The sequence below is a fragment of the Miscanthus floridulus genome, chromosome 7 (assembly GCF_019320115.1).
Source record: "Miscanthus floridulus cultivar M001 chromosome 7, ASM1932011v1, whole genome shotgun sequence".
Classification (NCBI taxonomy): Eukaryota; Viridiplantae; Streptophyta; class Magnoliopsida; order Poales; family Poaceae; genus Miscanthus; species Miscanthus floridulus.
Window position 1 is genome coordinate 104,058,494 of NC_089586.1, and position 16,194 is coordinate 104,074,687.

The 16,194-nt window shown below is 40.4% G+C and overlaps 1 pseudogene; it reads right to left on the bottom strand.

Moving 5' to 3' along the window:
* Nucleotides 1-9,294: 9,294 nt before the first annotated feature.
* Nucleotides 9,295-9,987, bottom strand: LOC136465996 (secreted RxLR effector protein 161-like; annotated as a pseudogene).
* Between the last annotated feature and the right edge of the window lie 6,207 nt (nt 9,988-16,194).

The following is a 16,194-nucleotide window of genomic DNA, read 5'->3' on the forward strand; positions in this document are numbered from 1 at the left end:
ATTGTTCCTTCGCACTGTCTGTTCCCGATCAAGTCCTAACTTCAATAAGACCTAAATAAGCACCAATTGGGACTAAGGTGAGTGATCTCTCTCAAACCCTCAAAAATTTCAAGATATTTTGCCTTAGCCTGTACTTCTTTTTAAGAAAATAGGCGATAAAAGGGTAATTGAAAGGAAATGATAAAACAACATACATGCATATGCAATGCAATACTTGAAATTAACTCTAGTTGCTTGTCAAGTTTGATCCAAGGTTTAGCTTCTTCATACGCTTTTCGGCGGTTATCTTAACCATGTTAGACAAGCCCTAAATGTATTACCAAAAATTAAACATGTTGTATATTATAATGCAATGCAAGGGACAACACAAGCTCATTTTCTAGTGAAGTTACTAAAATCAAGCACATTGAGCTCATTCCACAACCGACAAAAAGTAGCCTCATCTAGCGGTTTAGTGAAGATATCCACCAATTGATCCTCGGTCCTTACACATTCTAGTGATATATCATTTTTAGCAACATGATCTAAAAGAAAGTGATGGCGGATATCTATGTGCTTGGTGCAAGAGTGTTAAACCGGATTATTAACAAGCTTTACCGTACTCTCATTGTCACATAAAAGATGTACATTTTCTAGAACTACACCATAGTCTAGCAAAGTTTGCTTCATGTAAATTATTTGTGCACAACAGGCACCTGTTGCAATGTATTCCGCTTCGGCGGTGGACAAAGCCACGCTATTTTGCTTCTTGGAGAACCAAGACATTAGTGATCTACCAAGCAAATGGCACCCTCCGGATGTGCTTTTTCTATCAATTTTGCAACCAGCATAATCTGAATTAGAATAGCCAACTAGTTGAAATCTAGCTCCTTTGAGATATCAAAGACCAATATTTGGTGTGTGCTTAAGGTACCTAAGGATTCTTTTAATGGCTACTAAATAAGCTTCCTTAGGATTAGCTTGAAATCTAGCACACATACACACACTAAACATGATGTCGGGCCTAGATGCTATCAAATATAATAAGATACCAATCATAGAGCGGTAGAGAGTATGATCAACCATTTTACCTCCCTCATCTAGGTCGAGATGTCCATTAGATGGCATTGGTGTCATGATTGGCTTACATTCATCCATATTGAACCTCTTGAGAAGATCATTTGTATATTTCTCTTAAGAGATGAAAATCCCTTCTCTCATTTGCTTGACTTGAAAACCAAGAAAGAATGTAAGCTTTCCCATCATTGACATCTCGAACTCCTTCGACATCAATTCACCAAAATCTTTGCAATAATCTTCATTTGATGATCCAAAGATGATATCATCAACATATACTTGACAAATGAAGATTTCTCCATCAAGCTTCTTGGTCAATAGTGTGGTGTCGACCTTCCCAATGATGAAGCTCTTCTCAATTAAGGATGGCAATGGGGCGGTTTTGGGTCGGATATCCACGGGTTTCGGGTCTTGCGGGTTTGGGTTTGGGGATGATTTCTCACCCATGGTTTTCGGGTTTGGGGCCCCAAAACCAATCGGGTTTGGTTTTCCACCTGTGGATATCCAATGGATATCCGAAATAAATCATTTGGAATTAAAACTCATGTTTTATAATATGCTAATAATAACTTGTTTACTTATATTATTAAATTTATTCTAAGTTGACTTATGAAAATATTTATTATTTGTTGCCTCTTGTTTATACATGTGAATATGTGCATATATATCATGCATATGTTTATAGAAAGTCCTTGTTTCTCTTATTATGCTATCATACAAAGCGGGTTTCGGGTATCCATTCGGGTTTCGGGTACCCGTGGGTTTGGTTTTGGTGACGGATTATCACTCGAATCGGTGTTCGGTGCGGTTTTGGGTTTTGGTTTTGGGTTTCGGGTTTGGGTGCACAGAGACTCCACCCGATCCAAATCCACCCTATTGCCATCCCTATTCTCAATAAAGAAATCCTGAAGGCATTCATACCAAGCTCTTGGGGCTTGCTTAAGCCCATATAGCGCCTTAGACAACCTATAAATATGATTAGGATATCTAGGGTCTTCAAACCTAGGAGGTTGATCAACATAGACTAGTTTATTTATGAAGCCATTTAAAATGCACTTTTAACATCCATTTGATATAATTTTATTTCATGATGCGATGCATATGCAAGGAGAATACGAATGGCTTCAAGTCTTGCAACCGGTGCAAAGGTCTCTCCAAAATCCAACCCTTCAACTTGAGAGAGCCCCTTTGTAACTAGTCTTGCCTTGTTCCTCACTACAATGCCTTGATCATCTTGCTTGTTGTGGAACATCCACTTTGTTCCAATGACTCTTACACCTTGTGATCGCTCTTCAAGAGTCCAAACTTCGTTGCGAGTGAAATTGTTCAACTCTTCATGCATGGCATTTATCCAATCCAAATCTTGAAGGGCTTCTTATATATTCTTAGGTTCAACACAAGAGACAAAAGAGTGATGTTCAATAAATGAAGCAAGTTTTTGAGAGCGAGTCATTAGACCCTTTGAAGGACTCCCTATGATGAGATCTTATGGATGAGCTTGTAGTAGAGGTGAATTTCTTCTATCAACCACTTGAGGGGGAGGTTGTGAACCATCAACATCTTGAGCTTGTGCCACCATTTGATCATGAGAGACATGAGTATCTTCATTTTCTACTCTCCTATCTTTATCACCATCTTATAGCACATTTGATGAAGAAGGTGGATCAATCATCTGTACATCATCTTCATCATCTTTAGGCTTGATATCTCCAACCAGAATGTTCTTCATGGCCTCCCTCAATGGTTCATCACCTACATCATCAAGATTCTCATGTGCTCCTTGGGAGTCATTAGATTCATCAAATTCCACATCATATGTTTCTTCAACCAAGCCGGTGGCATGATTAAATACTCTATATGCTTTGGACTTTGATGAGTAACCAACAAAAAAGCCAATATCACAACGTCTTTGAAACTTCCCTAGGTGTTGCCATTTCTTATAGATGTAGCATATGCAACCAAACACCCGTAAGAAAGAGACGTCTGGCTTCTTCCCATTGAGCAACTCATAAGGTGTCTTACCAAGAAACTTTTGAAGGAATAGGCAGTTGGATGCATAACATGCGGTGTTGATAGTTTCTGCCTATAGAGCTTTGGGTGTATTGTACTCATCAAGCATTATTCTTGCAAGTATGATAAGTGCTCTATTCTTTCTCTTAACTACACCATTTTGTTGAGGAGTATATGTTGCGGAGACCTCATGCTTGATCTCAACTTCATCACAATAAGCTTCAATATTTGTGTTGTCAAACTCTTTTTCATTATCACTTCTTATCTTCTTGAGCTTCACTTCAAACTTATTTTGTGCTCTCTTGGCAAATTTCTTGAAACATGAAGCAACCTCGGTCTTGTCATGAAGGAAGAACACCCATGTATATCTATAGTAGTCATCAACAATCACAAGACAATAAAAATTTCCTCCCAAACTCTTGTAAGTTGTTGGTCTAAATAAGTCAATGTGAAGGAGCTCTAGCACTCTTGTTGTTGACATGAAAGCTTTTGTAGGATGAGTGTTTGCAACTTGCTTGCCGGCTTGATATGCACTACAAAGCTTGTCCTTCTCAAATTTTACATCCTTCAACCCTCTCACCAATTCATTCTTCATAAGCTTCTTGAGTGATCTCATCCCAACATGAGCAAGTCTTCTATGCCATAGCCACTTAAGTGATGTTTTGGTGAGTAGGCATGTCTTCAAGTTAGCATCTTTGGAGGTGAAATCCACTAGATATAGGTTGTTGTATCTAAATCCTTTAAATATAACTTGATCATCATCTTTCTTAGATATAATCACTTCCTTCTCAGTAAACAAGCATTGGAAGCCAAGATCACACAATTGACCAATGGATAACAAGTTGAAGCTCAATAAAGCAACATATAGCATATTTGAGATTGAATGATCATTTGATATAGCCACTTTACCTAATCCTTTGACTTTGCCCTTTGAATTATCACCAAATATAATTCTTTCTTGACCACCAACTTCTTCATCTAGTGAGGTGAACATACAAGGATCACCGGTCATATATTGAATGCAACCACTATCAATTACCTAATGACTTCCACCAGTCTTGTAGTTCACCTACACACAAGAGATTAAGCTTGTTTAGGGACCCAAACTTGTTGAGGGTCCTTGACTTTTTCAACAAGTGACTTTGCAACCTAAATTTTCTTAGGCCTATTCTTGTTGGGAGATCCTAAGAACATAACTTTCATTTTTCCACTAGAATCCTTTCTAAGCATGTAATGAGCATCAAAAGCAAAGGGTCTAGCATGCTTGGGTAAGGGTTGTGGTGGTGGAGTTTGACACTCATGGGCAAAGTGACCTTCTTGTCCACACTTAAAACACCTCTTTGGCTTTGGCTTTGAGTTGTGTTGTTGTTGGTGTTGAGCTTGAGCCTTCGTCTCTTGATGTGCCAAATACCCAATTCCACTTCTATCCATCTTCATGACGGTGTTCATGAATAGCTCACTTTGAAGATGTTGACCTCTTGTAAATTTGCTCAAGCCGGTCTTGAGATGTTCTTTTTCTAACTTGAGCTTCTTGTTCTCTTCTTTGAGTTCATCATGATTTTTCTCCTTCTTTAGTCTCTTGTTCTCTTCTTTGAGCAGCTCATTCTCAAGAGCTTGATCACTATCATGGTCAAGGTTCTCTATCACTATGGTGTTGGTGGTTGATAGCTTTTCAAGATCTTTCTTGAGCTTCTCATTCTCATTCTTGATCTTGACATACTCATCATAGTTGTCGGACTCAACCACTTGCTTGCCTTTACTACTAGAACCTTGCTCAATGCTCTCAATAATCAAATCATCACATGATGTAGCTATATCAATCTTAACAATATGGTTAGTAGCATCATGTGGCTCATTGGATAAAAATTCATGAGAGACAACATGATTATCATGATTAACCTTGAGGTTGGTATACTCTTCTTTTAGCATATTGTAGCTAGTGATGAGCTCATTATGTATCCCCTCAAGTTTATCATGTTTTCTTTAAGCTCCTTAGAAGATTTGAGCTCCTTGAGTTTGGATGACATAGATTCATTTTTTTCTCTAAGCTCAACACTAGCTTTTTCCGCTATGTCACATTTAGCTAAAAGTGAGTCATTCTTAAATTCTAGCTTTTCATTTTTAGCTCTTGTCTTTCTAATAATTTTAGTATATTGGTTAAGCAACTTGATAAGATCATCATAGGAGGGTGATTCAAATTCATCATCATTATCACTATCATCATTGCTAGCATGATCATCACCACTACTATCATCATCATTTGATACCTTTCGTTCACCCTTGGCCATAAGGCGTAGGTGTGTAGAGGATGATGGCGGTGGTGTCGGTGAAGAAAGTGAAGAGTCAATCATAATAGCGACCACCTTCTTGTTCTCACTATCATCATCGGATGAGCAACTTGATGAATCAACATCCATGAGCCAATCACCAACGATGTATGCCTTGCCATTTTTCTTCTTCTTGTGGAAATCCTTCTTCTTGCCATCCTTCTTCTTGTATGGCTTGTTTTTCTTCTTCTCATCATTATCTTCATCACTTGAGTCATCTTTCTTACCCTTGTACTTCTTCTTGTACTTGTCTTTCTTGGGCTTGGGACATTGATGAGCTAGATGACCAAGTTCTCCACAATTATAGCAATCCATCTCGGAGATTGGCTTCCTTCTATTGCTAGTGAAGAACTTCTTTTTGCCGTCAAACTTGACACCGTTCTTGTTGAGCTTCTTAAGCATCTTGGCGGTTCTTCTCACCATGAGAGCAAGACTTGCATCATCAATTTCATCATCACTTGAGCTTTTATATTCAATTCTTGCTTTGCCCTTGTTCTCTTGGCTAGCCTTGAATGCCAAGTCTTTCTTCTTGGTGGAGGAAGAGCCATCTTGTGGTGTGATGTGCATATACATTTCATGTGCATTGATCTTTCCCAATATTTGTGTTGGTGTAGCGGTGAAAAGATCACCTTGATGGAGCACAGTCACAATATACCCATATTTGTCAATGGGGAGGACACTCAAGATCTTTCTTACAACATTGGATGGTTGCATTTGTATGAGTCCAAGCCCATTGACTTCCTCTGACATTCAAGCGTGAGTATATTTCATTAGCACTTTCTTTCGGAAGCATTTCAAATGAATTAAACTTTTTCATCACTAGATGATAGTGTTCCTCATGCTCACTCTTTGTTCCCTCATGGAGCGCACAAATGACTGACCATAGTGCATGGGCGTCCTTGTGGTTTCGCACACGGTTAAACACATCTTTACAAAGGCCTCTAAAGATGGTATTTCTAGCCTTTGCCTTCCATTTCCCATAATTGACCTCATCGCCTTGAAGGTGTGTAGGATCTTTAGGTTTTGGGAAACCTTGGGAGGCGGCTCTAAGAATTTCAACATCTAGAGCTTCTAAGTAAGCATCCATGTAGATTTTCCAATAAGGAAAATCATCTTCCTCAAAGATAGGAGGAGGTCCATCGCCGTGGGACATCTTTCTCTCGACGGTTAAGACTAATTTAGTGAGCACAAGGCTCTGATACCAATTAAAAGGATCAAGATGCCCAAAAGGAGGGATGAATTAGGCTAATTCTAAAATTCTTTGCAATAATTAAATCCTACACTTCGCCCACTTCACCCCTTGTGCCTAGAATGTGTTTCTATTGTTCTACCGCACAAAAGTTTTATACCCTAGGTTCCAATTCTACTCTAGCATGACAATTCTAAGAATGTAAAAATAAGAAATGAATTGCTCAAATATAAATGCTTAAAGTAAAGAGAGGAGAAGGAATGCGGCGATGTTTTGCCGAGGTATCAGAAAGTCGCCACTCCCCACTAGTCCTCGTTGGAGCACCCGCATAAGGGTGTAGCTACCCCTTGATCCACACAAGGATCAAGTGCTCTCTATGGGCCAATTCTTTGATACTCTGTCACGGTGACTCACCCACAACTGCTCACAACTTGAGTTGGGTCATCCACAAGCTCCATTGGATGATCACCAAACTCCCAATCACCACCAAGTTGTCTAGATGATGGCGATCACCAAGAGTAACAAGCACGAACTCTCACTTGACCACAACAAGCCTAATGAGAAGGGTGGATGCACACTTGCTACTCTCCTTGCCCTAATGAGGTCTTAATCTTGGATTCTCAAATCTCAATCACCTCACTAGGCTCTTGCTCTCCTTTGCACTCTCAAGGGTGTTTCTCAGTTGAACAAATGGGAAAGAGACCTCCTTTGGACGAGTGGAGTAAGTTCTTATACCCCCTCATTCAAAACATAATGTTTGGAGGCTGAGTCATCACTCTGTGGGGTGATCGGACGCTCTAGTTAGGATGACTAGACGCTCCGGTCAGTTATCCCAGCCACTATGTCACAAAGAGCCATTAAGTTCTGACCAGACTCTGACCTACATTTGGTCACAAAAACTGCTCTCTGGAACCTTATTGATGTTGACCGGACGCTGGCGCCTAAAGTTCAGTCACTTCGCTATTTAGTGTTGGGTCAGTTACTGGATCCTGACCAGCGTCTGGTCAGCACAGACAGGACGCGTCTGATCAAGAATTTCCCTCTCTAGAACCTCTCTAGAGTTGATCGGACACAGGAACCCAGCGTCCGATCACATTTCACTCAGTGTCCGATCACAACCAGACGGCTCCAATTGATCAAATGAACTAACCAGACTCACCCTTCAGCGTCCGGTCACTACCAAACCAACGTTCGGTCAGTCATTTAACCCTCCATTCGCTTCCAACTCGAAATCATATGTGAATGAAGTTTGCTCCAATTGACCTTAGGGCTACTCCAGAGCTACCTAGTGCTAGATTTGACAATTGTGTACCATACCTAACTCACTAGACTCACCTAGGTCAAGCTACTAGTCCATACCCCCCTTAATATTATGGCCAAAGGAAAAACAAAGTTCTAAACTACTCTAAGTGTCTCTTCAATAGAGGATTCTTTTGGTGGGCATAGATGGATCCTTGTTTTGTTTCTGATAGATGTTTACTTTCATTTCGTTGTTTAATTATCGCACTCTGAACTCTGGTATTGTAATAAATAACTTCTAAGAACTCTTGTTGTATAAAATGGATTATTTCCAAGTATTATAAGCTCATACTCATTATTGGATTTTGGATATAAAAACATGGATTGTTTCTAGTTCTCCCTTAGGGTGTGCTCGATGGAACTGTCCGATGTAGCTCGTTTTCAAGGTGCTTAGTGTCTAGTGGAACACGAGCGCCTCTAAAAGCATGTTATTTTGAGCGGTTCTACCACAGTTTTGGCCCTAGAGCTGAGACTTCTGACGGTCAGGATTTCTGGCCCAAGAGCTAGGACTTCTAGCGGTCAGGAGTTTCAGCCTTGAAGCCAGGACTTCTAGCACACTTTGGTGGCCAATCCATACCTGGGGCTCCAAATCTACGCAACCATTCATGCAAGGAAGGTAGAGGATGAGAGAGGGAGGAAGAAAAGAGATGAAAACAAAGGTACATTGGAATTAGGGTTAGGGAAAGCCATGGAAGTTGTACCTTGAGAAAGAGAAGAGAATGAAGAAATGTCAAAAACCACAGCGAGCACGACGTCCTTCACTCAAATCCATGGGCAGATCGATGACAACCATGCACCACACCTTAATGGCCATGCGATGACGATGAGAGGTGAGGAGTGGAGGGAGGAGGGAGGGCATGCTAGGGGAACGATGGGCAGCGCGTGGGCAACGGCGGTGCTAGTGCGGCGGCGGCATAGGGGTGGGCACGGGGTAGCAGCGTAGGGCGGTGCAGCGATGGCATGAGTGTGGTAAAATATTGAACCCTAGGTCAAAAGGACATGGTTAAAGAGCCATCCACTTAGATCTGCATCGAGAGTTCTAGCCTGAGCCAAGACTTCTGGTAGTCGGAAGTTCCGACCCAAGAGCCAGGACTTCCAGCTGTTGAAACATCCGATGGACGCCAGGACTTTTGACATAGGAAACTTCAAAAACGTCCTACCTTGAGCTCACCATGCCATATGGGGTAAAAATATGATGGACACATCATTTTCACATGTGACTAGGTGTCAAACATTCCACAAAGCAATAGTCACATATGAAAACTATAAATTAGATTTTGAAAGTGTCACACATTATTTTCACAATTCTTTTCTCCTAGCTAGTTCAAACAAAGCATGTGCAAGACATCAAGCCATATTACGAGAATCAATGATATTTAGCTCACTCCTTAAAGCACAAAATCTTGACTCATCTCAGGGCTTTGTGAAGATATCGACTAGTTGCTTTTCGATGCTCACATGATGAATTGCGATATCTTCTTTGGCTTCATGGTCTCTCAAAAAGTGATGACAAGTGTCTATGTGCTTTCTTCGAGATTGGTTAATGGGATTGTTTGCCAACTTAATGGCACTCTCGTTGTCACACAGAAGGAGAATCTTGGTTAGCTCACAACCAAAGTCTTTGAGAGTTTGCTTCATCCAAAGTAGTTGGGCACAACATGCATCGGCCACCACATACTCGGCTTCGGCAGTGGATAATGCAATAGAGTTTTGCTTCTTAGAGCTCCAAGACACCAAAGACCTACCAATAAATTGACAAGTCCCAGTGCTGTCCTTTCGGTTTACTTTACAACCGACATAATCCAAATCATAATAGCCAAGTAACTCAAAAGTGGAACCTTTAGGATACCACAAGCCAAGATTAGGAGTGTGCACTAAATATCGAAAATTTCTCTTAACGGCCATCAAATGACATTCTTTTGGATTAGCTTAAAATCTTGTACACATGCACACACTAAGCATAATATCGGGCCTAGATGCACAAAGGTAAAGGAGGGATCCAATCATGGAGCGATATACCTTTTGATTGACGCCCTTTCCTCCTTGATCAAGGTTAAGATGTCCATTGGTTGGCATAGGTGTCTTGATGGGCTTGTCTTTGTCCATGTCAAACTTCTTCAACATTTCGTTGGTGTACTTGGTTTGACTTATGAGCGTGCCATCCTTGAGTTGCTTGATTTAAAATCCAAGAAAGAACTTCAACTCACCCATCATGGATATCTCGAACCTATTTATCATAATCCTACTGAATTCCTCACAAAAAGCCACATTAGTTACTACAAATATTATGTCATTGACATATATTTGGCAAACAAAGATATCATTATTGCTTTGTGAGTAAATAAAGTAGCATCGGCCTTTTCTATCTCAAACCCTTGTTTGAGTAGGAAATCCTTCAAGCAATCATACCAAGCTCTAGGGGCTTGTTTGAGCCCATAGAGTGCCTTGTCGAGCTTGTAGATATGGTTGGGATACTCGGGGTCTTCAAAGCCTGATGGTTGCTCTACATATACCAACTCGAATAGGGGGGCATTGAGAAATGCACTCTTCACGTCCATTTGATATAGCTTGAAATCATGATGAGCGGCATAGGCAAGTAGAACACGAATCGATTCAAGCCTAGCCACCGATGCATAGCTCTCCCCAAAATCCAAGCCTTCAATTTGAGTGAATCCTTGAGCCACCAACCTTGCCTTGTGACTTGTCACCATGCCATGCTCATCATGCTTGTTGCAGAAGACCCACTTGGTTCTAGTCACATTTTGCTTGGGCCTTTCCACTAAGGACTAGACTTCATTCTGAGTGAAGTTGTTCAACTCCTCTTGCATGGCTATCATCCAATCCGGATCATCAAGTGCCTCTTCCACCCTACGAGGTTCCAAAGGAGAAACAAACAAGTAATGTTCACAAAAACTTGCTAAACGAGAACATGTCGTTACCCCTTGTCGGATGCTCCCCAATATATTATCAATGGGATGATCCCGTTAAATGTATTGATGCACTCTAGGATGTGGCACTTGAGTTGATCTTTAGATGCGGCCATCATCTTCATCATCATGGTCATGATCTATTGGAGGGTTGTCTTCACTTTTTTCTTCATTATTGAGTTGAGGTTGAGCTTGCTTATTGTTGACACTATCTTCATGAAAATGACCTTGTGTTTCATTTGATCTCCCATCTTGATCATTTCTTGTTGTGGAATCTTCACCATGTTCATTAGATGAGACATGATGAGTGGTTGGATCAAGATCAATATGCATGATATTGTCATCATCTTCATATTCGATGGGCTTTACTTCACCAATTGCAAGCTTCTTGATGGCTTTATGTGGAGCTTCTTTATTACCTACAATCTCAACATTGACTTGCTCCTTTTGAGAGCCGTCAGTTTCATCAAAAGTCTCATCTACCATGATTTCAATCAAACCGGTGGTTTTATTGAAAACACGATATCCATATTCATTAGTACCATAACCAAGCATGAAACCTTCATCAACCTTTGGTGCAAACTTTGAGCTTTTGGATTCCTTGTTAAGTATGAAATACTTAGATACAAAGCTCTAAAGTAGTGCACCTTAGGCTTTTTACCGGTTAGAAGTTCGTAGGCGGTCTTGTCTCTTTTCTTGTGAAGATATAAGTGGTTGATAGCAAGACATACCGTGCTAACTGCTTCCACCCAATAGTTGGTTGGAGTCTTGTATCCATCCAACATTGCTCCTGCGGCTTCAATGAGCATTCGATTCTTCCTCTCCACAACACCATTTTGTTGTGGAGCGTATGGAACCAAAAACTCATGCTTGATTCCTTCTTCATCAAGGAACTCCTCAATGTTGGTGTTCTTGAACTCCGTCCCATTGTCACTTCTAACTCTCTTGATCTTGACATCAAACTCATTTTTGGCTCTTTTTGCAAACTTCTTGAAGATGCTATGTACCTCACTCTTGTCATGCAAAAAGAATACCTAAGTGAAACGAGAATAATCATCAACAATTATAAAACCATATTTTGCCACCAAGGCTTATATAAGTGACGGGTCCAAATATGTCCATGTGAAGCAATTCTAATGGCCTTTTAGTTGTCACAACATTCCTGACGGGATGTTTAGCTCCAACTTGTTTTCCCGCTTGGCATGCGCTACAAATCCTATCTTTCTCAAAAGAAACATTTATTAGTCCAAGGATGTGTTCACCTTTTTGAAATTTGGCCAAGTTCCTAATCCCAACATGAGCAAGTCGGTGATGCTATAACCAACCCATGCTAGATTTTGCCATTAAACAAGTCTCAGGATTTACTCTATTTGATGTAAAATCAACTAGATAGAGTTTCCCTCTTAAATGACCCATAAATGCAATAGAGGAATTCTCCCATCTATAGACTTCCACACCCTTATCCATAAAGAGACAATTGTAGTCCATCTCACAAAGTTACGAAACGGACAATAAATTGTATCTCAATGAATTCACAAGTAAAACATTGAAAATGGAATTATCATTTGAGATAGCAATTTTACCCAAACCGAGAACTTCTCCTTTTTCATTATCACCAAACACAATATTCCCACTTTGGTCATGACTAGGTTGGAATGGTGTGAACATGTCTTTCTCTTTGGTCATATGATTGGTGCAACCACTATCCACCACCCAACTTGTTCCACCAGAGGAATATTCCTACAATGACAAATCAAGCTTTTGTTTTAGGTACCTAAATGGATTTGGGTCCTAGGGGGTTAGTCACATAAAACTTAGGCATCTAAACACTCCTTATAATCTTCTTCCTCTTTTGGGAACCAACATACTTGACTACAATCTTATCATCCTTGCCCCAACAACACATATAGTCACTAGCATAGCACTGTAGAAGTGGTGCTTGTGGCTTGGGGGCCTCGATTGCTTCTTCTTGATTGTCTTGTCACTTGTAGGTTGGATCTTGGGAATGTAGATCTTGTTGTTGGCCTTGCATATAAGCTTATCAAGAGCAACGCCCTTGTTGAACTTCACACAAGGCACACCATTTATCATGTTTCTTCCATTGGTTTTTTCATCATACCTATTGTAGCCAATGGCTTCCTTGATTGATGGGTGCCTTGATGACTTGTATATAGTCTTGTTGAATTGCTCTTGACACTTGCACCCATTCTTTAAGATCATCTTCAACCTATGAATCTCCTTGTCTTTCTTCTCTAGCTCAACAAGGTTAGTTGCATATTCATTTATATCAATTTTATAGCATCTTTTACAACCATTACTAGTGGAGACATTAGAGTCTTCAGTTACTTTAGGAGAAGTTGAAGTGCTAGCCCAAAGAGTACTATAGTTTAACTCAAGATTTTGATATTTTTCTTCCAAGCTTGTGAGGCTTTCTTGAGCTATATTCTTCTCACTCTTGAGGCTAGCCACTAGATCATTAACCGAGGAATGTTCCTTAGTTAATTTCCCAAATGAGTCATTGGCTAAAGACAATTCAACGGTTAACTTTTCAACCTTCATCTTTTGCTCGATGATAGATGCTTCAAGTGCAAGATTCTTGTCTCTCTCTTGAGTGATTATGTCTCCTTGCATCTCCAAGCATCTATCCCTCTTCTCTAATTTCTTCATTAGTGTTTTTATTTTAGTGTAGGTCTTTTTACCAAATTTCTTTATCATGGTTACTTTAAGTTCTTCTATGTTCTCATCACAACTATCATACTCATCACTAGAGGGACTGGATGAGACATGTACCTTCTCCCCCTTAGACATGAGGCAAGTTGGAGTGTAGTAGTCGTTGTCGATGAGGTTAGAGAAGAGCCTTGGTGATGAAGATAAGTTGGGGAAGAGTTTTGGTGGTGAAGTTAAGTTGGGGAAGATCATGGTCGGTGACGAAGAGTGGTGGATGGCGATATTTGCAACTCCCTTCTTCTTCTCATCAACACTTGAATCACTATCATTTGACTCCCACTCTTCACCAAGATGAGCTTCACCTCTCCTCTTGCCTATGTTCTTCTTGTCTTTATCCTTGTCGTGTTTGTGCTTCTTCTTCTCATTACGACAATCGGCTATGAAGTGACCAGTTTGACCACAACCATAGCAAAACCTCTTCTTGATCCTTCTCTTTCCATCACCGTAAGTCTTTCAGTTGCTCTTCTTCTTTATAAACTTTCTAAAGTTTCTAATGATGAGTGCAACTTGTTCATCGGACTCTTCTTCTTCACTTGAGGAATCATCCTTCATTTTCTTCTTCTCTTGACTAGAAGATTTGCCTTCATGAGCTTGAGTTGCCTTTAGGGCTGCACTCTTGTTGTATCCCATTGCATTAGGATTTTAATTGTGAGCATTGATTGCATCTTCATCTAGACATGCATGATGCTTGAGCTTTGAAAGAACTTCTTGGGATGTCATCTCATCATAACTGGGCCTTTCCATGACTACGAACGCTAGCATATTATTCTTGGCTCTATAGGTTCTCAACATCTTTCTAGCAACCTTGTTATCATCCCATTCGGTGCTTCCAAGAGCTCTTATGCAGTTGACCAATGCCATAAGCCTATCAAACAGGGATTGTGTTATTTCATTTTGTAAAAACACAAATCTTTCCAATTCACCATGAAGTAACTCAATGTTGCCTTTTCTCACACTCTTATCTCCTTCAAATGGCACTTTTAAAGTATCCCAAATTTGCTTTGCACTTTCCATTTCATTTTCCTTTCTAAACTCATCCAGACTTAGGCTTGACACAAGCAATGCTATGACTTGTGCATTTTGATGGAGATTGTGCACTTCTTCTAGAGTTATCTCTCTATCTTCATCAGTAGGAATCATCACACCAACATCCATAACTTCCCAAAGTCTTGCGGCAATGAGATGTATCTTCACCTTGTAGGACTAATCAGTGTATCTCGTTCCATCAAAGTGAGGTGGCTTGCCAATATTTGATGGAAGGGGTATGTAGAGGTGAACCTTTGATGAGTCGTCCATAGTCAAAGTTCATATTTGAATATATTCCCTTTCCATCAGCATGCTCATCGGCTCTAATATCACTAGTGACATCTTTGTTTGCTTTATTCTTGCCACTTGTTGCATCATTCTTGAAACTTATTGCATCATCAACCTTCTTGCTCAATTCTTCCTTCATCTTGCTCATCTCATTTTACATCTTTTTCATTTCATCTTGGAAGAACTTGACTTGAGCAGCCATCAACTTTTCAGCTATCTTTTTGGCCATCTCTATGACATCGGTTTGCATCTTGTCGGACTCCAACATTGTTTCTTCTCATGCGGTGAAGCCCTAAAAGAAGACCTTGCTCTGATACCAATTAAAAGGATCTAAACAATGCCTAGAGGGGGGGTGAATAGGCATATCTAAAAATTTCTATGTAATCTCAAAGTCAAATGTCAGTAACAGTCAGAAGTCCTGACAGTTTGGGCTAGAACTTTCGGCACCCAAAAGTTCCGATGCAAACAACCGGGAGTTCTGGCACCTACGAGAATTGCACTACAAGTGCTAAAATGAACTTTGAGTGAAAGATATCTTACAACCCCACTCTCTAGCGGTAAGGCAAAGTGTTGGGTTGCATATTTGACACCAAAAGGTCACCACTTTATAGATCGAGTCCAAACCCTAAGAGGAGAGTTGGAGAGGAAGACAAACTAACAAGAACAAATATGATAGCACAAATCACAACAACAACAAGCACATGGGACACAAGAATTTATCTTGAGGTTCGGCAACCCCACAAATGAGCTCCTATGTCCTTATTGTTGAGGTGACCACAAAGATCGGAGTCTCTTCCACCTCCTTGCCTCTCTCAAAACAACCACAAAGGATACTTGAGCTTTTCACTAAGAAATCAAGGGTAATACAAATTTCCCAAGGCTCTTCCACAAGATAAAAGCTCTTGGGCAAAGCCTAGCTGGCAAGGGTTCCAAGAGCCCAAGGGTAATAGACACAAATCCAACCAGCTTGACGAAGAAATCAAGTGCTCAAGCTTGCCAAAGTGATTCTCTCACTCAATCAACTCTCCTTTCACTCAAAACTCTATAGAAATCAAAGATAGGAACAAAGGGGAGAGGAGAGGGGTGCCTTGAATGCTTGGGAGCTATTTTGGATGAAGGTTGGTGAGCAATCAATGAGTGGTCTCTAGTTAGGGGAGAGGAGAGAGCTATTTATACTTATAGGCAAATCCAACCGTTCAGATCTAAGTCAGAAGTTCCGACACAGATCGCTGGAACTTCTAGCCCTTCTATAAAACACTATTCAAGGCGCAGTCAAAGATGGTCAACACAGCCAGAGCCGAAACTCTTGGCGGAATGCCAGAACTTTCGGCAGTCAAGACTTCTG